The following is a 27,655-nucleotide window of genomic DNA, read 5'->3' on the forward strand; positions in this document are numbered from 1 at the left end:
AGGCATTCTTGAACGCAAGCAGGGCTGTTTCGAAAGAGAGTGTCCATATTGCCTGGGTGCTCTCTTTCAAAAAAACAGATCACTTTTTCGAAACCCTTTTGTCTGTCTAGACAATCTCTTTTGAAAGAGGCTTGTAGTCTAGACGTACCCTAGGAGGATAGGGTGTAATACAACTTTCTCTTCTTATCCTATCTGCTGAATGATGGTGACACTGGTTTTTTGATTGACCCACTTAACTGGTAGTAAGGTACTGTAGTAGCAGCAATGGATATGGAAGAAGTTATGGTTACAGGGAGGGACACAGAAGATATGCCATATTGAAAACTATTGCAGGCAAATTAGGTACCTTCGATAAGCATATTAGCTGGAGGTCGCTGTTAATATGACTATGGAAATAGACATTTTTGTGACATTTAAATTGTCATCACTAGATTACAGAGTTAAATGCCACAAATATGATAGGAAACATTCTTTAAAAATAATTAATTCAGGCTGCTTGCCAACTCAGGCCAAGACAACCACAATCATTCCACTGTAAGTTTATATTTGAAAGATTTTCCGTTTAATCATAATGGCCAAAAAACTTTAGTGCTCTGATTGGTCTCTCTCTCTCTCTCTCTCTCTCTCTCTCTCTCTCTCTCTCACACACACACACACACACACACACACACACACACACACACACACACACACACACACACACACACACACACACACACACAGAGTTCACAAGGTCCTGGATATAGATCACTGTCAGGGGACAGATAATGGACTTGATGGACCATTAGTCTGATCTACTATGACTGTACTCAGAGTTATCAGAGGAGAACTAGGTAGTAAAAAGGAGAAGATTGTAGATCAGAAAGGAATTTGGGGGGGAAGGGTAGGAACAATTTAGAGAGGTCAAAATGAACAGCTCCTCAGTGAGCTTCCAGCATTCCCTTTATCTCTGCAACACGGCAAAAAAAAAATACTTACATCTTGCCAGGTTAACTACCCTGGAAACAAACACACTGCAAACTGATCTGAAAAGAAATAAAATCAACCTTTTAAATTCATGTCAATGCTAATATTGGCTTTTAGCTACTGTTTACAATGTTTAACCTGCACCTTAGGGAATGAATGATTATGACATAAATGATAAATCTTAAGATCTTTATGCCAACAACAATCAAAACATTTTTGTAATTTGATTATAGCAGAGCCAGAGTGCATGTGTAACTTTCAAGTAAGAATGACTGGTTTGGCCAACCTTCTTCCCTGTTTTATAACCTCAATGGGGCAACTTCATACACATTTTTTCATTGTAACTTCAGAATTTCTTAGAGGAAATTCCCTAAGGATGCATATCCATCTAGATTTTTTGAAAGCGACTTCACAGCAAAACTATGTGTCATAATAGAATATGATGAGGAAAGGGTGAAGAATAGTAAAGCTTTAATACAGTCATTAGCTAAAATAGAACAATAAGATCACAATGTGTATAAACTCACAGCTGAATCTGAGGAAACACAACGTTGCTGTGCTGTCGAATCACTATCAATAAACTGGCTGTAGTACTGCAGTATGAACTCTGCTGTACACTGAATATTAAATGTAGCATTATTATTCAAAATGATAACAGCTAAATAGAAAATTTAAGCTGTATCTCTTAGAAAAGCAGAAAATGAGCAGAGAAAAATACCTTTAACTAGATTTCAGGAGTGGATTGTTTCAACGTGTGACAGACATCAGCAGTGGTCTCTTCTACATTCATGGGAAAAGGATAGACTGTCTTGATAAGCACAAAATCAGAATGATATGTGCATTGGTTTATTCCCGAATGCTAAACTCTCTATAAATGTGAAAGCTGGACTTTGGAGATAGCAGGCAAATGTCATGTTTGAACAAACGGCATTGGGAAAAGCTAATGGGGGGGGGGGGATCAAAAATAGAACTACATCTGGGAAACTGGGCAACAAATGTAGTTACTTCTGAGATTATATCTGTGTTTCATTCAGGACAAGATGAAGGAATACAGATTAGAGACATTTCTATATTGCTTGAATTACATACAGAGTTACTTTTAGTAGAATTATAAAAGATAGAGGTAAAACAGGCATATTTAGGTCACCTGGGTCCATATCCTTAAGTGTATTCCAAATACCTTGGAATATGGCAACCCTAATCCTTGATCTGGGCTATAGAACAAATTTCCCAGTGTTTTGTCCAGCCTACTTCTAACTGACTGAACAACAACTGATTCCTAGAATATCATTCCACAGCGTGGTGGGTGGCTTTTCAGTTACCTTTCCCATTTGATTGCATAGCCAAGTTGGTAGAAGTTTCTGGTGGGAAAAAAATTGCCATCACTCATTTGTACCCACTGGAACCTTGGATTATAAATCAGCACTTAATTTTATTCATGCTGCTTGTGTCCTGGGGTTACAGATTCTTCTAGATTATTCCAGTTTTTTCATGTGTGTTCATTCAGCAGTTTTACATCAGTCTAAACAACAATCAATGGAGAACAAATAGTAATGGAGCAATACATCTATTTGGGCCCAGAAATTAACATGCACCACAATTAGGAAGATGAACTCTTGCAAAGAAAAAGAAAAGGTGGGTGTACATTCAATTCTATCAAGGATGTCCTCCAAGGAAAAAAATCAACAAAGCAATAGACACCAGTTGCTTCAACTCATCAGTATTACCAGCAATGGTGAATGGCAGCAAAACATGGGCATTGAGGAAGACAGAGTAGCAACAACTGTTGTCATGGAGAAGGTAATGGGAAGGAGAATTCTGAGAATTTCAGTCCACGGCAGAGTACCTAGTAAAGTGATCAGACAGCAGAATGGAGTGCAGGATGTCACTGAGAGCCGGTATAATAAAATGTGATGGACCAGGCATATAGCAAGACTAACTGACAATCAATGGACTGCCACTGTCACTGAGTGGTAACCATAGGAACAGAAATGACCACTCCACCAACCTCCAAAAGAGATTGGGAAGATTTTATTGTGAAAAGGCATGGCCACACATGGAGAAGGAAGGCCAGGATGCAAGAAAAATGGAAGATGTGTTGTGATCAGCACAATCTATACAAAGGCTGATGGACCAATCAATCAATCAACGTGATCCAGGTGACATCTGCTGGTCAATGACATCATGTCTCACTTTACAGAAATCGTTCTCAATAGTTCAATATATTTACTGGCCAAATTTATAAGGATTTCTATATTTAATATATGTGGATTGTTATGTAACAATAATAATCAGCATATACTGTACCTTTATATGTAGGTGTGAGTTAATATATATCTAAATTAAATTGTTCCAATATTTCTTTTCCTAGTTTTTAATCACACTTATATTGATAGGGGCAATTATGAAGAAATGAAAACCTTTTCTCTTTTTTCCACCTATTTTTCAAGATTAAAGTTCAATTTGTTAGTTAGCTAATTGCAAGCCACTGTTAATTCATTTATTCACTTTCTTCATTTATGAATGTATCTGTTTTGTTTTTTAGTTGGCTTTGTGCTTCATTTTTACAGTGATGGATGTATTAGAAACACTATAGTTATATATTATATCTTTCTGTATAAAACATTTGTACAAATGCTTCTTATGGCCCATTAACTCTTTGACTAGCATTCACTTGTTCTGATTTTTTTTAAAGCTCCTTCCATTCCCTTGAAAGCCTTAACTGACTTTGTGTTTGGTTCCTTCTCTTCTTTTTAATTTTCAGTAGAGGTTGCTTTTCCACTGGAAAATGGTTTGCAATTAGAGTTATAAAGATAAAATAGATTAAATATAGGCAAGTCAGGGACTGGCATTCTGCAGACATGAGCAACAATCAAAATATCTTTTACTTACATGGAACCTCCAGGAAGTCTGAAGCAGTTGCAGTTAAGTTTTGACATTCTGAGAACTGTATCCTGAAGCAGATAATTCTGGGAATGTCACATAGCATGAATGTATGCAACTCATTCTCAGAGGGGCTGCTTTGGGGAAAGGGAGCACATCTAGAATCAAAAGATTTGGGAGAAACTCAGAGAAGCAAGACAGTGGAGTAGAGGGTGAAAATGTGCAATCTTCTCTAAAATCCATAAGTGAAGGAAATGGAAAAAAAAATCCAGTCTTTTATAAAAGTCAGCTTCAAAACAGAAGTAGAAGATTTTCTGACACTTGGAGAAATTTGCTTCACACAGAGAACAGGAATAGCACAATAGACAGACTCCCAGAGAAACTATAGTGAACTATATATAGATAAAAGAATCTGCCAGCTCCTACATAGATTTCTCTTCCCCTGAACCTAGAAATACGAGCACTACACTTAGGAAACTTATGCCCTAGTTATTGGATCAGGGTCCCAGGAACCACAGACTGTGATGCCTAAAGTTTCTCTTATATTGCCCAGTGGGGTATCTTTGACAGTGTTCCTTAGAAGGATTTGCAAGTATACTTTCAGAGGAAGATTTAGCTAGTCCCAGTGCAGCTGCTTTCACATGAAATAAAGAATGGAATCTGGGTTTACTTTAGGGTATCTTTCCAAGACACACAGATATAAACTGTAGGCTTCGGAGTCACGTGCTAAAAAAAAAATCTTAGGTTCAACAGAGGTCCCCACTATACCACATATTCCAGGAATTTTCTTTTTTTTTCACAGTATGCACAGGGTTTTAATACATTTTCTCTCATGGATTTCCACTCTTCCCAATTGTGATCACTCAGACAACCTCCCTTTTAATTTGCAGCCATATAACATTCCTATCACACCAACAGCAACTACTTTCATAGAAGAACAATATGGTGGAATCTGTTTATTGTATTCAAATTAGCAGGGGAAGATAAGATAATACCATGTGACCACCCAGTTAGCTACAGACCAACACCAACTGTTCTGTTAGCTATCAGTACTGCACAGACCACAGCTAGAGAATTGCTGGTACAGAGAGTCAGGTGCTGGGCCAAAGTTGTGAAGAAATCACCAACTTATGTGGCCCAAAAGAACAAGACAAAAATGAATTTTGAAGTCCATTTCTATAATGAACAAATAGAAAATTAAAATGTCCTATAAAAACACCACATACTGTACTTTCCAACGTCTTTGATTTATATGTCTTTAGAACATTTTATGAGATGCTTTTTAGCACCCTCTTGACATTAGCATTGCCTATTCCAAAATATACAGTGAATGACTGAGTGGACAGCACCATCTTTATTTCTAGTATGACACCAGATTTACTTATAAACTCTTTGGCATTTCGAGGTTGGTTTTGCTGTCAACACTGTTCTCCTCCCTTTCCCCAGCTTGGTTTCTCTAAATATTTTTAATGTACACTTGGACATTAAGGTTTTAATGGAAGTTAAGTTATGAAGACAAAATAGCTCACTATAGTAACTGAAATAATATAATTAAACATTCTTAAATATAGAGTTATAAAACTGCATCCATTTTCTGTAATAAATGGCATGGATTGCACACATTTTTATTTGCTATAAATAATAATTTTAAGTAGGCAGAAAAAGAAAGACTTTAACACCAGACCCCCACAAATAACTGCAATCTCATAAGAAAAAAGATCAGAGAAATGCATAGTCGTAATCAATTTGTGCGTTTTCTCATTGTAAGACCATTATGTCATCAAACTAGAAGATCAGCTGTTAATGACATAACATTACACCAGATTGTGTTGAGAACTACAAAGCTAGAAACCTGTCATGTTGCAAATGCTTTTTGCTAGACAAGGTTAACAATATGTGTCATAATTGTACCTTAAAGCCAATTTCCAAAAGTGATTGAATTCCAAAGCAAAGCTGCAGGAATTCAAAGCTGTAAAAAGGGAATTATTAAGCAGGTGTGTTTCCAGTGAGGTCTGGACAGACTGGTTCTTGGCCCTACATGATTTAATATTTTTATGAATAATCCTGGAAGAAAACACAAAACCATCACTGCTGAAATTTGCAGAAGACACAAAAATGGGGGAAGTAGTAAACAACAAAGAGGTCAGGTCAGTGATTCAGAGCAATCTGGTTCTATTAGGAAACTGGGTGCAAACAGACAATATTTGTTTTTATATGACTAAATATCAATTTATATATTTAGGAACAAAGAATGTAGCCCACACATATGGAGGACTTTATTCTGGGAAACAGTGACTCTGATGGGGGTACTTGTGGATAATCAAATAACCAAGAGCTCCTGCTGTGATTCTGTGGCCAAAAGACCTAATGTAATCTTGCGATGCATAGAACAGGGGACTCTTGAATAGTAGTGGAGAGCTTGTTTTGCAATATTCAGATCATTTTTGGAAGACTGTGCCCATTCTTGTGTTCACCATTCAAGAGGAATGCTGCTAAATTAGAGAAGGCTTTGAGAAAAGCTCAGAAAATGACTCCAGAATTAGAATACTCATTTCATTGCAATACATTGTAGGAGCTCAATTTATTTAGCTAAGGAAACAGAAAGTTTAGGGATGACGATTACAATGAGTCCACACAGGGAACAAACCTGAATACCTTTCTGTGCTATACTGAAGAGCCCAGTATAACAAAACTCAATGGTTTGAAGCTGAAGCTACACACATTCAGACTGCAAATTAGGTCTGAAGTTTGAACTGTGAAAGTAATTATCACCAGAGCATTTTACGCAGAGTTCGGGTAGATTTTCCATCACTAACAATTTTTACATCAACATTGGATGCTTTTTTTCTAAGAGATGTCTTAGAAATTGTTTCGGTTCAATTTCTTGAACAGGAGATTAGATTGGTGGTTCTCATCCAGGGATCTTGCGGGGCTGAGAGGTTTCATAGAGACAGTTAAGCATGGGTGGCTAGGGGAGCTAACAGGATCGCCGGGCCCCTAGACAATGTGTGGGGGAACAACTCCAGGCTCCTGGAAGGGGCAGGGCCTTGGATGGAAAGGGTGGAACTGAGGCATCCAGCCCTCAGCACTGCTGGATGTCCCAGTGCCTCCCTCCCCACTTCCTGCTGGGCCATCCCTCACTCCAGTGGCGATTCTAAAGGGCTGGAAGCGTAAGACTGCAGTCCCAGGTCCTTTAAAATCACCAAGCCCCAGGGCAATTCCCCACTTAACACCCTCCTCCCCCGACACGCGCGCGCGCACACACACACACACACACACACACACACACACACGTCATGGGCCTGTGGGTGGCATTAGACTTGCTAGGGCCAGGACAGAAAGCCAAATTTCCACCATGCAGGAGTGCAGCCCAGGGTCATTAAGCAGAAGCTGAAATCTGAGCAACTAAGCATCACAGTGCTCCCTTTAGTGTGGGGCATGAGGCAATTGCTCCCCTTGTTACACTCGAACACCAACTCTGGCTTTTATATGTAGAAAAAGAGTAGTTGTGGCCAGCTGAGTCTGGGAGCTTTTATAGGATATTTAATGGCCCGTTTCTAACCTTGAAACTCATGAAAGCTGCAGGTATCCGACATACAGAAATCAGTATAACTAAACGAATCAGGATGATCTGACAGCGATTCATTTCTCACTCTTGTTCACCTTCCCAGTATTGAACACCCTCTGACATTGAAGCTGATGATTAAAATGGCAGCACAAGCTTCATTTGGAATAGTACTGGGAAAGAGATTTAGTTTGAAAAAGCACTTTGTAAAGTCAATGCATTATTTCAAGATTACTTTTTACAACAGCATATTTAGTCTGGAAATTCAGAGTGTAGTCCTGCCTATCCCACCTCCTTATGTCATTGACAAGTACACACAGTTAAATGTCACCATTTTCACACTCGTCCACTTGGGAGCAACTTGGAGCATCCAAACCCCAAGACAGCTTGGCAAAGGGATTGTACTGAAGAAAGAAAATCCTTCAGTGAGTAGCATGAACTGCTGCATTCTGGCTAACCTTAGCTGTCAAAAAAGCCTTTGCAGCCATTGGCAGATGAATGAAAGTTACAGTCCTGCTCTAACTTACACCAGGACCCAAATCCAGAGTACAGGAAGCTGCAAAGGGCTGGCTGCACCTTGCCATTAGGTTCATGCTATACATATTTCCGCTGCAGCCAGTGGCAGATTATCCATTGGGCCAAAAGGGTCAGTGCCTAGGGACCCAAGTCAATTGTGGGCCCCCGGAAAAATGAGTACCTCCATGCAATGCCCTGCTCAGTGCTTTTGTCATTGAGTAGGGTCAAAACACAAGAGGCTGCACACTCTGCCTGCCTTGTGCTTCTGCTGGAGAATGGGGGATGCTTTCCAGCAGGAGCATTGGGGATGGGGTGGGGCAGGCCCCCTACACCTCCACCCCATTACCTCAGCAGGAGAATGGTCAGGAACTGCAGGCCGAAGAGGTGGTGGCGAGTGCCCCCACTTACCCTGGCCCGGTATCCTACAGAAACTTACTCTGCTTCTGACTGCAACTGGCAATTGGGCCTTAGGTCTGGTGGATGGGGTTTCTCTGTATCTTCCTTCTTAGCACTTGTTTATATGGTCACGATCAGCCACAATCTGATGCTGAGTAAAGAAGGTTCAGGACAATAAACAAGTTATGCATCCTCCTCCATTTCTCCACTTCCCCACCAGACTACACCATCTGCCTGAACACTTCAGCATTATTTCTATTTTCAGGAGACTAATGTGCTGCTGATGAGTATTTGGGTTACCTGGAATAATGAATAAATGAAAATGAAAATTGCAAATTGCAGGAGGAGTAACGGTAGTTCAAATTAGGAGCTTTAATTCGAACTACCTAGCCCGTGCCACGTGTAGCCGCAGGCAGGGGGTTCGAACTACCAGGCATTTAAAAATGGCGGTGCCCGGGAACATGCAAATAAATCCCGGGCTATTTTAATCCCGGGCTTCGTTTGCAAGTTCGAATGACTGCATTAGCCACCCTCGTTAAAACTAGGGTGGCTAGTGTAGACATACCCTAAATGTAACCAGGATGCAATTCATGTTGGGTTACATGTATCAAAGTTAACACTATGACTTGTATTAAATAAACAAACGGATACCGGTGTAGTCTTGTGAGCACAGATTAAATAGGATCATTTATGCCTTAAGAAATCAGTTACTTCATGAAAGCCCATGACAGGGTAAAATAAGAGAGAGAGGACAGTCAGGCTCGAAAATTATTATTTCTGAGTGTTCATTTCATCCAACTACCAGGCATTCATGCAAACTCATGGAGCTTCACAGATCTTTGCATGAATAACCATATTTCCAGCTCTTCACACCTGAAAAACATTATTCACTACTCTTTTTAAAAAAAAATGTTAAAGTGTCACTCATATCAGGAAGCAGAAATACCACCATCTGGCACAGGTTATCAGCCATGCACTACATACCATCAGGGGAACACTTTCTATTGACTTCAATAGGCTAGCATGAGAATAATCACAGAAAAGAATTTTCTATCAACCCCTCTTAAAAAACTGCATTAATCACTAGCCACAAGCAATATTAAAAAGGGAAAGAAATAATGACCAATATGAAAACCTATTTGGGGAAGACCTCAAATAGTTTTAATATATTATCCAGATCTGAGAGTGGGTAGTTTCACATGGCAATTTCACAGATTCTCTTTGATTCTGTTTGTGCTAATGGCAATGTGTATGCGCACATCTACAGATGAAAGGGCCTGTACTGTAGGTTGCTTTATTTTCTATTCCTTGCTTCTTTGGTTGTGTGTTAGATATATGTTATATGGACTAACTGTAACTGACACACATACACACTTACACCCACCTATTGACCCCAGAGTGTTTGCCCCTATTCATTTAATATTTATAGCATATTAGCATGTGAGAACCCCAATTGGGATTGGGATTGGGATTACATTATGCTACATTCTGTACACCCAATAATTAAAAAGAGACTCTGCCCAAGGACCTTAGTTGAATGTAGACACATTCAAATTGGGAATAAGGCATTTTTTTCCAAACAGACACAATAAGTGACCATTGGAACACTATACCAATGGTTGAAAAGATTTTTAAAATCAAAGTTAGATGTTTTTCTAAAACATTATGTTCTAGCTGTTATTTTGAAGGAATCCTATGGCCTGTTTTTTACTGGAGTTCAGACTAATGATCAAGATGGTTTCTTTTGACCTTGGAATCTATTTTTTTTCCTAATGAATAATTTGACCAGCTCTAATTCTAAACCTGTTGAAATAAAGGATTTTAGCTTTAGCTCCCGACAATCACTAAATATTTTAAGGGCAACTGGAGACAAAATCATTTAAATGCATGAGTTACACAAAAATATAGTGAAAATTTCTCTGCATATGCCTGGAGATCCTCTTTGAGGGAAAAAGGGTATCTTTTTAAAGAACATGAAACAATTCTCCTTGGGGATATTATTTAAGAAAGAACAATAATTGCTTTACTAATAAACTATCATGGGATTATTTTCCATTTAAAGAAACTCATTTTCTTTCAAAGTAACACATTAATCTTAGCTGGAATTCCATTGTTTTTATTTTGCAGTTAAAGCTAAACTTCCTCCATGCTTGGTAGCATTACTGAAATTGTATATGACACTGTTTAGATAGCTCTTCAACTTACATGTTAATGTCTGAATCATTAATGAACATTTTTCAAGTTACTTTGAAGTTCTGGGTATGAAAATAGAATGAAAATGTGATTACTGTCACAATAATGCTGCCAAATGTGTTAATGAGTCAATAGTCCTTATTTTGTCTCAGACCATATCTGGAGGTTGTATTACAAATAATACAATGAAATTATTAACATTTAAATTAAACTCCAGTGTACTATGGTATGGATCATGTTTATAGAGATGAGCCCATTATTCCCCAGTCCCTCCTTTCACCAAAAATATTCCAACAATATAACTCTACTAATCTAGATGCTGATATAGAACACACATCAAGACAATGACACAGCTACCAGATGATGCATTCTTTAATACAATAATGCTCTCTCCTCCACTCCTACCTTCAAAACTGGCCTAACCCTAATTTAGGTTATTAGGAGCTCAAACTGGAACAAGGGATAAGGTGAATGGAAAGCTGGATAGATCATCAAGCTCAAAAGGTAGTGATCAACAGTTCGAAGTCTGGTTGGCGGTCCGTAATAAACAGAGTACCCAAGAGTTGGTTCTGGGGCCAGTTTTGTTCAACATCTTTATTAATGATGTGGATAAGGGGACAGATTGCACCCTCAACAAGTTTGTGGATGGTACTCAGCTAAAGTTTGTGGATGGTACTCAGCTAAAGGAACAGGTGGATACATTGGAGTGTAGGGATTAAGTCCTGGATAAATTGGAGGATTGGGCCAAAAGAGATCTGATGAGGTTCAACAAGGACACAAGAATTCCATGCACTGCTACAGGCTGGAAACCAACTGGCTAAGCAATAGTTTGTCAGAAAAGCACATGGGGATTGAAAAGCTGGATATGAACCAACGATGTGCTCGTTAGCCCAGAAGACTAACCGCATATTGAGGTGTACTGCCAGCAGATCTAGGGAAGTGATTATTCCCCTTTGTTTGGCACTGGTGAGGCCACTTCCAGAGTATTGTGTCCAATTCTGGAGCTCCTGTTAAAGAAAGGATGAAGAAATATTGGAGAAAGTTAAGCGGAGGGCAACAAAAATGATCTATCTAGCCCAGTAGACTGTCTGCCGACAGTGACCAGTACCAGGTGCCCCAGAAAGGGTGGACCGAAGACAATGATCAAGCGATTTGTATCCTGCCATCCTTCTCCAGCCTCTGACAAACAGAGGCCAGGGACACCATTTCTATCCCCTGGCTAATAGCCTTTTATGGACCTAACCTCCATGAAATTATCTTGCTTCTCTTTAAACTTTGTTATAGTCCTAGTCTTCACAGCCTCCTCTGGCAAAGAGTTCCACAGGTTGACTACACGCTGTGTGAAGAAGAACTTTGTTTTATTAGTTTTAAACTTGCTACCCATTAATTTGATTTGGTGTCCTCTAGTTCTTCTATTATGGGAACTAATAAATAACTTTTCTTTATCCATCCTCTCCACACCACTCATGATTTTATATACCTCTATCATATTCCCCCTCAGTCTCCTCTTTTCTAAACTGAAAAGTCCCAGTTGCTTTAACCTCTCTTCATATGGGATCCGTGCCAAACCCCTAATCATTTTAGTTACCCTTTTCTGAACCCTTTCCAAGGCCAAAATATCTTTTTTGAGGTGAGGAGACCACATCTGTACACAGTATTCAAGATGTGGGTGTACCATAGTTTTATACTGGGGCAGTAAGATATTCTGGGTCTTATTTTCTATCCCTTTCTTAATAATTCCTAGCATCCTATTTGCCTTTTTGACTGCCGCTGCACACTGTGTGGAAGTTTTCAGAGAACTATCCACGATAACTCCAAGATCTCTTTCCTGATTTGTCATAGCCAAATTAGCCCCCATCATACTGTACGTATAATTGGTGTTATTTTTCCCAATGTGCATTACTTTACACTTATCCACATTAAATTTCATTTGCCATACACAATCAATATGTCAGAGGAGAAAGAGGTGGTGAGGGAAATGACTAAGATGGGACCTTTATTCTCATTTCTTTCATGAAGTGATGGATTTTTTTCAGTTATTTTAAAGGAACTTATAACAGAGCTATACAAGTAGCATACTACATTGGGTAGGTGGTGGTTTTCACCAGTATAGTTACACCAGTATAATTCCTAGTACGGATGAAGTATAAGGTGCCACTATGTCAGCATGGCATAGGAATAAACTATTCTGATATATGAACTGCATATAACTGCATCCACATAAGGGAGGTGTGCTGTCTTACTGCTGCAGTTAAAACTGTAGAAATTTTGAATACAGAAGTGACCTAAGAGATTTAATCTTGGTTTCAGCAAGCAGTAATCTTCATTATATCCTACTGCCCACAACAAAGGATCCACTGTATTTTGACAGGATGCTTTCATAAGTGACCAATAATACGGAGCAAATCAGATATAACTAAGAGCCAAATATAGTCCACAGTTATATGTGCACAGCTCTCATTGGCTACTGTTTTTATTAAAATATTTTCATATTTTTGGCTTTTTAAAATGAACATTTTTAATTCTGCCCTTGGAAACTTTCATTTATTTTTAAATGAAACAACTCAACATGAAATTTTTATTTTTAAAATTTGAAAGTTTGGGGGTCACTGCTTCCTATTCTTTTTTTTCTTTTCCCCCCACTTGAAAAAATGGAGAAAGAAAGGAAAACTAAAAGAGGGGAACTTAAAATCAAAATGAACATTTTTCAGTTTTTTGTTCTTAAAATTTTAAACTGAAAGTTATTTTGGGGAGTGGGGGATTTTTTTTCCCCTCAAAATTTCCCCCCAAAATATCTGGCTTTATTATAAATAAATGAAATCATTTTTTTAGAAGCAGTTGTACTATGAAGGCTCCAGGCTACTATATTCTTAGCTGCACTGAGAAGCAATACAGAACATTAATCCTTTTTGATGTGGATGGCATTGCTTTATGATGACCAATTATTGTGCAGCTATTGTAGTGGCTGACATCACTTGCTTGTTATTCTTCCCTCTTCCTTTTGCAATCAGTGAACTTGTGCATGTTCTTCTTTGAGCTCTATTGACAGCAACACTTCAATATATTTAACTCAAAGACATTAGAGAATAGATCGCATTCTTGCAATTTCACGTTATTCATTTGGCCTGCACATGTGAATTTGAAAGGTGCCAGAAGAGGTGAAAGACGAGGATGACATTGCTAGAGCAGTTCATAATGGAAGCATCTTTCCAGCACAACATCACTGCTTCACACGGAGATATGGTTTCAAATTCAATTCCGCCTTTGAATTGTGGCTCAAAGTATGTTTCCTGATGGTGGTAGCTTTGAATCTTGTCAGGGCAGAAATGTCAGACAGAAACACTGCCTAATACATTTCTTCTGATAGACATGAAATTGGCCTTTTTTACCTCTAGTCCATTTATGAGAAGTGAAGTGAATACCATACCCCTGGTACGTGTCCCACTTTTTGCTTCCCTTCTCTTCCTCCCTCCCACCCTGCCACTAATCTATATAGGCTTCATTCTTCTTCTCTCTTCAACAGGTTTTACCTAGGGATGCAGGTTTTAAAACTATAAAACTATTTACTCCTTGTTTATCTTCTTCAGTATTATTTATATCACAATCTCTTCACCTTTACTGCATACAAAGTAAGTTCTTGATTTTGCTTCTGGAACTTTTTGCAAGTCAACCCAATAGATTTGTTGAATTCCAACATTTGACCCTGGTGACAAGAGCTTAAGTTGTTACTGAATTCACCTACGTTCGGCAAAGATTTTGCCAATGGTATCACCATAGTACCTAGCAGTCCAAGTCATAGACCCAGAGACCATTGTGCTTGATGTAGTACAAACACAGAACAAAAAATGGTCCCTACCCAAAAAAGAGCTGATAAAGCTAAGTATAAAATGAGGGACAGCAGAGTGGGGAGTGTAAGGAAATAATGAGACAATACTAGTTAGCACAATAGTCTGTGCTGTCAGCACCCCTAAACATCAGAATTTGAGACCAATAAAGAATTGATCAATAAATTAGTTATATATAGAAAAAAATTGTTTTGTTATTATTTATGAAAGATGATAATTGGATTACTAAAGAAGAATGTTTATGGTCCAGGTATTTCTGTTTATATTCCTACACTAATCAGAATTCATCAGAGGTGTAGGAATAATTTGCATAGTTTTGCTAAGAGCAGGTGAACCAAGTCATAAACCTTGTATATAATGGAATCTACTTCAAGCAAGGGGTGTAGTAGCACCCTCAGCATGCTTAGTTTTATTACCCATGGCATTCCTAGAAATCAAGTCTACGGCAGCTCATGATGTTCTCTGGTGACTAAGGAATCCTGAGTGGCTGGAGAGGTTCTATTGTATTTTACCCCTAGTGAATTATTATATTAAAATAACATTGAGCAGAGAGTTATCAACTTGCGTTAAATCAAATGGCTTAAATTATAAGCCTATGCTACAGATAAATTGGTATCTTAAGTGATGCATTTTCTCATCAGTAAACATGCCAGAACCACTCATCTTCCTCTTCTTTAGCCATCTAAACTCTCTTTATTGAACAAAACTGGGGGAGACTGGGAAAAGGAGGTGGGAGAAGGGAAGAGAGAAGGTGGAAGAGGGGAGGGCAACTAAAATGATCAGGGGTTTGGAACAGGTCCCATATGAAGAGAGGCTAAAGAGACTGGGACTTTTCAGCTTAAAAAAGAGGAGACGGAGGGGGGATATGATAGAGGTCTATAAAAGCACAAGTGGTGTGGAGAGAGTGAATAAAGAAAAGTTCTTCATTAGTTCCCATAATAGAAAGACTAGAGGATACCAAATCAAATTAATGGGTAGCAGGCTTCAAACTAATAACAGAAAGTTCTTCTTCACAAAGCAAATAGTCAACCTGTGGAACTCCTTGCTGCAGGAGGCTGTGAAGGCTAGAACTAGAACAGAGTTTAAAGAGAAGTGAGATAAAGTCATGGAGGCTGGGTCCATGGAGTGCTATTATCCAGGGGGTAGAAATGGTGTCCCTGGCCTCTGTTTGTGGAAGACTGGAGATGAATGGCACGAGACAAATGGCTTGTTCATTGTCTTTGGTCCATCCCCTCCAGGGTACCTAGTGTTGGCCGCTGTCGGCAGACAGGCTACTGGGCTAGATGGGCCTTTGGTCTGACCCATTACAGCCATTCTAAGCTGAGGGTTCAGCGTTGGGGGTCTCACTGGACCACCTTGATTTTCATGCAAACCTGCTCCTGGGTGGCCAAGCTGGCAGCTATCCTGCCCTAGACGGCCACTTTCCTGTGCCTAGTGCGGAGGTCGTGGATGAGGTCCACGATGTCTGCACTAGACCAGGTGGGCGCCCGCCTCTTGCAGACCCAGGCAGGCTCCCGGGAGCTGCCAGCCTGGTCCCGGGAAGAGGCAGAGGGCTGGGTGGCAGCGGGTGGCTGGCTCGAGCCGTGCCAGGTGCAGGGTCTGCTGGCTGGGTGCTGGCAGGCTTGCACCTGGCACAGGCACCATAACCAGCCCGTGCCCCTTTAAGGGCTCCAGGGCCGGGAGGGGGGCAGAAGAGTTTCTCTGGTGGTGCCCAGAGTGGCCACCAGGGAAATCTGGGGAGGGCTAGCCTCCCACTAGTTCAAATTAAGTGGCTACACAGACCTTAATTCGAACTACTTAATTCGAACCAGGCGTTAGTCCTCGTGAAATGGGGTTTACCTAGTTCGAATTAAGTGCACCACTAGTTCGAATTAAGTTCGAACTACGGTTCACGTGTGTAGCGCCTATCAAAGTTAATTTGAACTAACGTCGGTTAGTTCGAATTAACTTTGTAGTGTAGACATACCCTTAGAGAGTAGGAATAGGGTACAGAGTGACTGAGACAAATTGGAGGATTGAGCCAAAAGACATCTAATGAGGTTCAACAAGGACAAGTGCAGAGTCCTGCACTTGGGATGGAAGAATCCCAAGCATTGTTACAGGCTGGGGACTGACTGACTGACTAAGTAGCAGTTCAGCAGAAAAGGAGTTAGGGATTACAGTGGATGAGAAGCTGGATATGAATCAACAGTGTAACCTTGTAGCCAAGAAAGCTAATGACATATTAGGGTGCATTAGGAGGAACATTTGCAGCAGATCTATAGAAGTGATTATTTCCCTTTATTTGGCATTGGCAAGGCCACATCTGGAGTATTGCATCCAGTTCTGGGCCCTCCACTATAGACAGGATGTGGACGCATGGGAGAGGATCCAGCGGAGGACAACCACAATGATTAGGGGGATGGAGCACATGACCTACAAGGAAAAGCTGAGGGATTTGGGTTTGTTTCTTCTGTAGAAGAGAAGAGTGAGGGGGGATTTGATAGCAGCCTTCAATTTCCTGAAGGGAGGTTCCAAAGAGAATGGAGAGAGGGTGTTCTCAGTAGTGATGGATGGCAGAATAGGGAGCAATGGTCTCAAGTTACAGTGGAGGAGGTTTAGGCTGGATATTAGGAAAAAAACTATTTCACTAGGAGGGTGGTGAAGTACTTGAAGGGAGATGGTGGAATCTCCATCCCTAGAGGTTTTTAAGTCCCAGCTTGACAAAGCCCTGGCTGGGATGATTTTGTTGGGGTTGGTCCTGCTTTGAGCCGGGGGCTGGACTTGATGACCTCCTGAGGTCTCTTCCAGCACTAGGATTCTATGGTTCTGTAATTCTTTTATAAACTGCAAAGCCAGAGCAAGGTTAGCTCTTTCGGGGTGGGGCATGAGCCAGGATTAAGCAGTCCAACTTGCACCGCCCCCAGGAGCTACCCCTGCTGCAGCTCTGCCTTTTAAATGTAATAAGACTACCTGGCTTTTACTACATTTAAAAGGCTGAGCTGCTGTGCCACTGCACCTCTGCCTCCCCTGCCGCACCCTCCCCCTCCTCCCCCCACACACTTTTGCATCCTTTATCAGTAATTTTAGGAAATACGTGAGGGACAAAATGTTTGGTGGGTCTCTCCTACCAAATACTTACATGCAATATAAACCAAATACTGGTAAACAAAGCTATTTGTTAACTGCCCCCCTTGGATGCTGTTAACAGGCAAACATCATGCCCTACAGCAACCTACAGCTTTTCAATGATAAAATCATGACAGTCAACAGATGAATCTTTCCTGAATTCTATTATATAAATTAATAATCTCAAACATTAGTACAGCCATACATCCATCTTCTGCAACAGCTGTTCTTCTACTGCTTTCTTGGTTTATTTCTTTCCTCTTGTCCAGTGTCATAGTAGTGTGACTTGGTGCATAGAGGATGGACTGCAATACAGGGTAGTACCTGATCAGTGTTCTGACCATCATGAATCAAATATAAGATTTGAGATAAACAAAAACTACATTTCTGGTTGCAAAGAAAAACTCCAAATGAGATTCAGTTCCATATGGTATTATTTCATTGAGCCTGTAGACAAAGTTGTTCCAAGGAAAATGGGAGCTGCTACCATTCATCTCAGCGTGGCTGCAGATAAATGACAGTCATTTAAGTATCATCGTTAAGTATTTCTCTGATCATTTCAGAAGAAACATCTTGATAGTTAGGGACGGCAGCAGGACAACATGAAGTAATGATAAAATAAAGATCTGAAGATAATCAGTGGACATTTAGATCTATTCAGGGTCTATTTGGTCATTTCACTGTGTAGGACAAATTTTATCTTAGATGATTAACATTACTCAGAACTGTTTCAAAAATGTTGATGAAACAAAAATTATTTTTGTCAAAAATCAAATCAAAACATTTAAAATATATGTCTATTTTGACGACAACTCCCATCGGGGGGAAGTATGGAAACTCAAAGTAAAGGTGATATAAGCATTCTGAACATTTATTTTAGAACTAGCCAATTAGCCCGTCATAAGACGGGATTTTCAGGTCTCTCCTCCACGTCCGTCTTCTCTCCTGAGCCTCTGGTCTCTCACTCCATCTCTCTCTCTCTTCCTCTTACTGCCTCCCTCCCCCCTCTCTCAGCTCTCCTCCACCTCCTGCCTCTCTCTCTGTCTCTCTCTTTCACTTCTCTTCCCCCTCCTGCCTCTCACTCAGGAGACCGCGGAGCCCAAATGGCCGTTTGGGCTATGCACTCCCCATGCTGCATGGGGGGCACGGAGCCCAAATGGTCGCTTGTGCCACTTGCTTCCACACAGCGGCCTGGCTGAGTGGCGCAGAAGTCAGCTGAGCGCCACGGCGGGAGGCGAAGAGGGGCGGGGTGGTGACATTCACAACCAGGGGGCAGGGCCTGGAGCCGCTGTCATGCTGCATGTCACCACCCCGCCCCCCCTTTGCCTCCCACCGTGGCGCTCAGCTGACTTCTGCGCCGCTCAGCTAGGCTGCCGCGGGGGAGCAAGCGGCGCAAGTGGCTGTTTGGGCCCCGCACTCCCCATGCAACACAGGCCACCCAGAGGGAACAGCCAACATTTCAGGCAACAGCGCCCTCCAGAGGGAACAGCCAGCATTTCAGCATTACAGATTCTCAGACACTGGGCTACTATATATATTATATATTTTATGCTTTGTATTTACATTTTCACATTTTATAATGTGTCAGCAATACGCAACATAAGATGATTATTCAAAATGTTATTTTTAAATTAAAGTCAACAAGTACCCAATACTGACTGATACATTTTATCTTTATCTCCACATCAAAATGCCTTCTGTCTGAGTTGTAATAAAATCATTTGCTTTGAACTGTTTCATTACGACTCAAACAGGACATCTTTTTATTTAGGAATGAAGACAAAATGTTTAATCAAAACAAGGTAACCGTTGCCCTTAATTATTTTTAAAAAAATCAGAATATTTCAATTATTGTGTGTCATATTTAGGCATGCCAGAAGTAGTAGGGCATATTATGAATTATACATATAAAACATAACTCCTTTGCTAATCAAAAAGAATCTGTGATATTTCAGAATCCCAAAATCATTTAGGGTGGCAATTCTGGTGGGCAGGAAGTTTTTCATGCTAATCCAGACTGAAAACAAATTTAGAAATGTGGATGTACCCTGTGAACTGGAATTCCAAATTACTATCACATCTGCCCATTATGCATTATGTCTATGTGACTACCATGATATGCTGCCACCTCTCACCATCATGGGAGATTGTGAGGCACTATGAGAGATTCTATTTCACTAGGGAGTCAGTAGCATTTAAACTACAGCTCCCCAAAGAAGTATAATGGCAGCATGTCACATTCAGTGGGGAATGTGAAATTCAGTGGGGAAGTCTGGGGCAGTGGCGTGGCTGCCTGGCTGCTCCAGGGGCTGTCTGAGCACTCTGGAGGCCAAAGGTGAGCTGAGGCCACCTGTCTGCTTGCAGGTTCTGCAGGGTGGGGGAGCTGGGGCTACCTGGTGTTTCAGGGGTAGAAGGAAGCTGGCGTTGCCCAACTCTACAGGACTGGGGCCACATGGCTGCCTAGTCAGCATTGAGGGGAGGAAGTCCTAGCCTTGGGCACAGGCTAGCAACCATAATGAGCAGGGAGGGTTGGGAATGCAGGGCAGTGGCCAGTGACCACAATGGGGGCTGGGTTTTGATGGGCCAGAAGATGTAGGGCCTTGAGCAGAAGGCATGTGGCTGAGGATTGCCTCCCGAAGCCAGCCGTTCATATATCACCCGCACCAGCTCTTGATGTGACGCCAGATATTTGTATTGTGAGAATACCAAATCGGTCAGATTTCTAAACATGAAACCTGTTGCACTAGTGTTAAAAATATTTATATTCTCTTCACGAAATTGTACATGATAGCTAATTATCTTTGGCCTATAAAAGGCTATTTGCAGTTGTGCTAAACTTGTTTTTAAATTATTTCCTTATTTGCAAAGATATGAAACCATACATCATAGATCATGAACATTTTATAGTTATTGAAAAAGGATTATTTAGATTTTTTAAAGTGGCGGGAATGCATACACTTATTTCACAGATATTTCCATATATGCATAAAATGGATATTGATTTTTTATTTTGCCAGTTTTGTGAACATATGTTGTGAACTATACTTAAAATTATATTAACAAATTACATTATAAAGTTTAAAACCAGTAAATACATGTACTGCAAATTTACACATTTACTCTGATCTCTCATTCTGTATAGAAGCTACAAAGATGCTGAAAACAAAAACACACTTTATTAGTTGTGCATTATTTATATATCTATATATTTAATTGCTACACTTTATTTTAAATACCATATATATGCACACACAGGGTATGTCTAGACTGTATCCCTCTGTCAGCAGAGGGTTGCAGATTAGGCAGGTCAACATTGCAAATGAGGCAGAGATTTAAATATCCTGTGCCTAATTTGCATAAAAATGGCCACTGCGTTTTGCCAACTCAGCACTTTGTCGGCAAAAAGCAGCAGTCTACAGGAGGATCTGTCGAGAAAGAAAGCCTTTTCGACAGATCCCTTATCCCTCCTGCAAGGGAGTTGGGCAGTGACCTGAAAGCATCACAGTGGCCCCACAGTGGCAATGGACTACATGGCCCCCCACAATGTCAACCCACCCGTGTGAAGTGACCCCTCAAAGCACTCACCTGATGATCCCTCCCTGATGGCCACTAATGCCTGGGAGGCCTCTGGGGTCTGGAGGACCGGTTCCTGGGAGAGGGTCCCTGCCGCCACCTTTTCCTCCTCCTCTTCTGGGTGCAGCTCTCTCTTCTCTCCTGCCTGGTCGTCCTCCCTCAGGGTCAGTCCATGATGTGGTGGGGTAGCCCAGATTCCACCACACACAGTGGAGTCTGGGCTTCCTCACCGCCCAGGATTTGCTCCAATTCCTGATAGTAAGGGCAGCTCTGTGGGGCTGCCCCGGAGCGGAAGCTCTGATTCCGGGCCTTGACATATTTCTGCCGAAGCTCTTTGACCTTGGCCCTGACTTGGTCGGTGGTGCGGGGGTGATGTCCTTTCTTGGCCAGTCCCTGGGCCATGCGATTATATGTGTCCACATTCCTGTGGCGTGACTGCAGGTCTTGCAGGGCCTCTTCCTGGGACCAGAGCTCCAGGAGGTTTTTTATTTCTGGGCCAGACCAGGCTGGTGCCCGCCTTTTGGTGCCCCTAGGTAGGTTCTCCTCACTGTCCTGAGAAGAGCCAGGGAGGCCTTGAGGCTGGGACACGGCTAGCACAGGTGTTCTGGCTAACTTCATGACATCAATGCCTGTGCCTTTAAGAGGATGTGGACAGGAACCATAGAGGTGCTCAACATGTAAAGGCTGGACTGTCCACCAGGGCTTCTTCCTGGAGGCCTTTTTTTCTAAAAAACTGGCTCCCTGCATCCACACACACCTTTTTTCAACAGATCTCTATTGAAAAAGGCATTCTTCCTTATAAAACGAGGTTTACCGCTGTCAACAAAACTGCCACGTTCTTTCGATTTACTGTTGACAGAACACGGCGGTAGTCTAGATGCAGGTATAGTTTTTTTGAAAAAAAGCCACTTTTTTCAAAAAAAACCCTGTAGTCCAGACACAGCCTGAGTAGATGGGGAATGTCTATTTAGACATGATCAGGTTATTTTCTTTGATTTGTTGTTTGGTCAAACTTCTCTGTGCTAAGTCCACGTGACTCCATCCCCATACATTGTACTTTAAGCTGTATCCCAGAGATGGAATTTCTCTGTTTTTAAATTGTTCTTTTCTCTGTTGCTTTAAACCATCTAGCAACCAAGTATGCTTTAACATCTTTTTTTGTTAATAAAAATCACCTTCTTAAGGTGATGATTTGATTCTTGTGTCCTGGAAGGTAATAAGAGGTCTGTGTATGTATGCCTAAGACTGAGCGGTCAGGTACCAGAGTTTACAGTTTGTTTTCTCTTTTTATTCAAGTTCTCTTGTATTAGAAGAGCTTTGAGTTGCCCTCTGGAAGATGTTCCAAGTGCTTTTTCCTGGGTTCAAGAAAAAAAGAGTTGTTTTACTTAGTGGTGGCAGCCTATCTTCCAAAGCCAGGGAGCTTTGAAGCAGAATCCTTTAGAGGCAAAGTGTTTTTGTGGTCTCTTGTGGGCCTCTAACTTCGGCACTTGGAGTGCCAGAATGGGGAACAGCCTTGACAAGGCTACCGCAGATTTTAGATTTTATTTTTTCCCAGCATCTTTCTAGCTTATATAAATATAATTTTAAGTAATTAAATGTGTTTGGATTCAAAACCACTTCCTTCTTCTGCTAGTAATAAGGCAGTGCTTGTCAGAGAAGCTTATTTTTGCCAAATATTTTTTCAATTCATTTCTAGAATAGTGAACACTACTTAACACCACATTTTTCATATGAGAAGGCAAGACTTCACCTTCCTGTTTAGATAACACTCATCTATTGATTCTTCTTATGCCTCCTCAGAATCTATGACTTTAGAGGCTTTCTATCCCCATAAAGGTTTTATAATTAGCATGTGCAAAACAGAGGGTGTTGCCCACAGCAGTAGCAGAATAAAATTTTCCACATTACAGAAACAAAGTGACTGATGTGGGCCAGAAATGAATAAGAAATTAACTTAATGGGTTCATAGAATTTAAAACCTGAAATGGGTATGAAAATCAATTCTTCTTACCTCCCACATTATACAGGTAGTAACTCCTGCCACAGAAGGAATTGATACTGTTAGCTCAAAAGCCAGCAGAAATGCCACAAAGCCATTTCTGGCAGAATCAGGAATAGAAAATAGATCCTTCAAGTAGCTGAACAAAAATATGCACATCTCCCTTGAAGGGCTATACTACAAGGTACACCATGAGGTCTGTACAACAGAATCATTGAATCACAGAACTGGAAGGAACCTCAAGAGATCAAGTCCAGTCCCATGCACTCATGGCACAACTGAGCACCATCTAGCCCATTCACTGACTGGTGTTAGCTCAGAAGTCAGCAGAAATGTCACAAAGCCATTTCTGGCAGAATCAGGAATAGAAAATAGATCCCTTCATGTAACTCAGCCGTGGCCCGTATGCAGCTCTTGCTCTCCGAAAGTGCAGCTTGTGAAGCACTCCTGCGCTCCCCCCAAACAGCCCCTCCCCAGCCCCCCGGCTTCCCTGTGCTTAAAGGGGCAGCCTCCTTTTTTAAAAAAATGTTGTTTTTGCTTGACAATTCTGTTCTGGGGGGCTTTTTTTTGTGCTTTCTGGTACGTCTCTTCACATTTTTTCTGCCGCTGTTTTGGCTCGCTTTGTTAAATGGGTTGGCCACCCCGATGTAGCTGAACAAACTTATTCATATTTTCCTTGAAGGACTATACTATCAGGTACAACATGAGCTCTATACAACAGAATTCTCGAATCATAGAACTGGAAGGAACCTCAAGAGATCATCAAGTCCAGTCCCATGGTGGGACCAAGCATCATCTGGCACATCCACTGATTGGAGTTTGTCTAACCTGCTCTTAAAAATCTCCAATGATGGAGATTCCTCAACTTCCCTAGGCAATTTATTCTAGTGGTTAACAACCCTTGTAGCAAGGACATTTTTTCCTAATCTGCAACTGAAACCTTTCTTGCTTAAATTTCAGGCCTTTCTTCTTGTCCTATCATCAGATGTTAGGTGAATGATTTTTCTCCCTCCTCATATCATTTTAGGTACTTGGAAGCTGTTACTTCCCCTCTCAGTCTTCTTCTTTTTTCAGATTAAACAAACACGGTTGTTTCAATCTTCCCCCATTGGTCATGTTTTATAGAACTTTAATCATTTTTGCTGCTCTTTTCTGGACCTTCTCCAATTTGTCCACATCTTTCCTGAAATGTAGTGTCCAGAACTAGGCACAGTACCCCAGTTGAGATTTAATCATTATAGAATAAAGCAGAAGAATGACTTCTCATGTCTTGCTTACAAAACTCCTGTTAATACATTTCAGAATGATGTTTACTGTTCTTTTTTCAGCAGCAGTCCACTATTATCCCAATCTGCAGTACTCTTTCCTAGGGATGTTAACTATTGGTTATTTTACTAGTTGAGTAGTTGGAGTTTCCATCGACTACTCGACAGGCACTTCTGTATTCCTTCTTTAAAAGGTACAAGAGGCCCTAATGGGGTCCTTGTACATTTCAGAGGAGGAATGTGGAACTTCACATGCAGCCCCCGGGGACAGCAGGAAGTCCCGCTGACTCTGGGCTGTATGCAGGCATGCCAGCTTTGAAGTGTACAAGAGTGCACAGTGGGGGCTCTTGTGCGTTTCAAATCGGCAGCACAGCATAGAGCCCAGGATCAGCAGGCGAATCTCCAGCTGATTCTGGGGTCTGTGCTGCATTTCAGCAGAACCTGGGATCAGCTGGGGACTCAGAAATGCTATATGGAGCTGCCAACTTGAAATGCCGCCTCAGTGTTACAAAGGAGCAGTGCCACACAGCTGATCCCGGGATCAGCTGTGCAGCACTGCCACTTTGAAGTACCTCCTCTTCCCCGCCCCCCATTTGCTGCCTCTAACCGATAGAGGCGGGGGGGGGGAAGCGGAAGGGGATCGACTAGTCCTTAATATCCTTACTCCTTCCTAGATAGTCATTTCCCATTTTGTGTGTGATTTTTCCTTCTTAAGTGGAATACTTTGCATTTCTCCTTACTAAACTTAATCCTATGTACCTCAGATCATTTCTCCCATTTGTCCAGATCATTTTGAAATATAATCCTATTTTCCAAAGCGGTTGAAACCTCTCCCAGTGTGGAATCATCTGCAAACTTTATAAGTGTTTTCTCTGTGTAATTTAGCAAATCATTGATGAAAATATTGAACAGAACTGGTCCCAGAACTGATTCCTTCCCGCTTCTTATGCCTTTCCAGCTTGACTGTGAACCATGGATCACTGCTCTTTGGGAATATTTAGGCACCCATCTTATAGTAGCTGTAGTTGTATTTCCCTAATTTTGTTAATTACAAGATCTTGTTATACTTTATCAAATGACTTACTAAAGTTGACATAGACCACTTCTCCCTAATACACAAGGCTTGTTATCTTGTCAAAGAAAGCTATTAGATTGGTTTGACGCTATCTGTTCTTTACAAATCCATGCTAGCTGTTCCTTATCACCTTATTATCTTCTAGATGTTTGAAAATTGACTCCTTACTTATTTGCTATATTATCTTTCCTGGCACAGAAGTTAAGCTGAATGGTTTGTAGTTTCCTGGGTTGTCCTTATTTTCTTTTTTATAAATGGGCACCATATTTGCCCTTTTCAAGTCTTCTGGAATCTCTCCTATACTCCATAACTTTTGAAAAGTATCTTTGGAAGCTGGTTGGTAAGTGTAATTACAATATTTGGCAAAATACCGAATCTGGAAGTCGTGAAATGCTGTTTTTTCCCACAAACCCCTCCCCCCCCAGCACTTGAGAGGTCATTTTGCAAAGGACTATTTACTATTAAAAGATGCTGATCAGATGACATGGTGGCATTTTGTCCCTTATAAAAAGAGGAACATATAAAAAAATCTATTTTCAGGGATGAATGCTATCTATACTTAATCTTTGTCAAAGATGAACTACAGGTAAATGAAAAAAATATCTATTTGCACCTGAATAATATTTCTCTGGGCGACTCTAAATGGCAGAATCTGAACATTAATTTTAAAAAACAAAATTAAAAAGGAGACATGTTTTGCCGATCATTTAGGAGGTTCTCACACAATGAAATTTCTCTCTCTCTCTTTTACTGCAAAGTTTATTTTCTCTAAACATCAGTAAGACCATCATTTTCAAGAGATTTTAAAAGTGGAAAGGATTTCAAATCAATTCTATGAACTTTAAAGAATTAAGCCTCAAAAAATTACAGCAAGACAGAGAAGGATAGTCTGGTTCACAGAGTGAGAAGCTTGAGGACCAAGAAGCCTAAGGCTATATCTACACTGCAGAGGTATGCCAGAAAAGCTATGCTGCTTCCAATGAATGGGTCCGCTTTTTCAGAACAATTTCTGAAAAAGCGGCCATGTTCTTTCGCCATCCCTGTAATCCTCATTGTACGAGGAAGAAGGGATATGTCGAAAGAGGAGGTTTTCCCAAGATTTGGCCCTGAGTAGATGGACCCAATTTCATAAAAGCTTCTTCCGAAAAAAAAGCAGAAAAAGATATGCAAATTGTAGTTTGCAATTTGCATATTTTTTTCTGACTTTTCTTTGCAGTCTAGACATAGCCTCTGGGTTCGCCTACACAGCAAAGAATAACATGTATGGGTCAACTGACTTAGGCTGTGGATTAGTCTCATTGCTATGTTTGCTTCTGGGCTTAGGCTAGCTCTGGGACCCTTGCACCTCTCAGGCTCCTAGACCCCAGTCTAGGTTCATACATCAGTGAGACAACCTTTTAGTCCAAGCCATGTGAGTCTGAGTCTGCTGTCATGGGTCAGCATGAGTGACTAGCTCCTCATGCTGGCATTCTCTAAGGGTGTCTCTACACAACACCCTAAATTGCATATCTTATTTCGACTGAATTTTGAAATAGCATATTTCAAATTTGCCGCGTCTACACAGCACCAAATTTTGAAATAAAGTGCTATTTTGAGACATCCCTTAACTCTCATGGAACGAGGGTTACAGGGATGCCAAAATAGGTCTTGACACACTATCTCAAAATAGAGGGCATATTCAAAAGATGCCAGGTAGCTATTTCGGGATATTTCCAGTATCCCAACATAACCCCGCCGTGCAGACATACCCTAAAAGTGACTTGTCCAAGATCACACAGGAAGTCCGATAGAGGCAAGTCTGGAAGCCATATCTCTTTTCAGCACATCCTGTACTGTAGCCCAAAAACTGTGATTCTCTGTAAGGAAATTATAACAGTGTAATTTTCAGTTTCTTTATGTTGCAATTGCTTGACCATTTTGTTGCTCCTGACACCCAAAGTGTTCCATAGCATAGAAATTTGATAATATGCCAGTTACCCATCAACCTCATCACTGAATGGCTATTTCTGAGAGAAAGGAGAAAATACTGCACCCCATGAGGGTTTGGTGCCATCCATTTTCTGGTCTGTTATGAGAGGACACAACAGGGAAAGTCAGAGCAGTCCTGTAGGAAGGCACTGGGCAGAGAGGTTATCTTATTTAAGACAGCCTCCTTACAGCAGCCTGTACTAGATTGCATAGCATAGAATCTGTTTTACTGAGGGTGGCCTAATTGCCAAGGAAGGTCATTCAAAACAGCACTTTCAGCCAAATAAAACATGAATTATTAAA

Source organism: Pelodiscus sinensis, chromosome 7 (assembly GCF_049634645.1).
Source record: "Pelodiscus sinensis isolate JC-2024 chromosome 7, ASM4963464v1, whole genome shotgun sequence".
Lineage (NCBI taxonomy): Eukaryota > Metazoa > Chordata > Testudines > Trionychidae > Pelodiscus > Pelodiscus sinensis.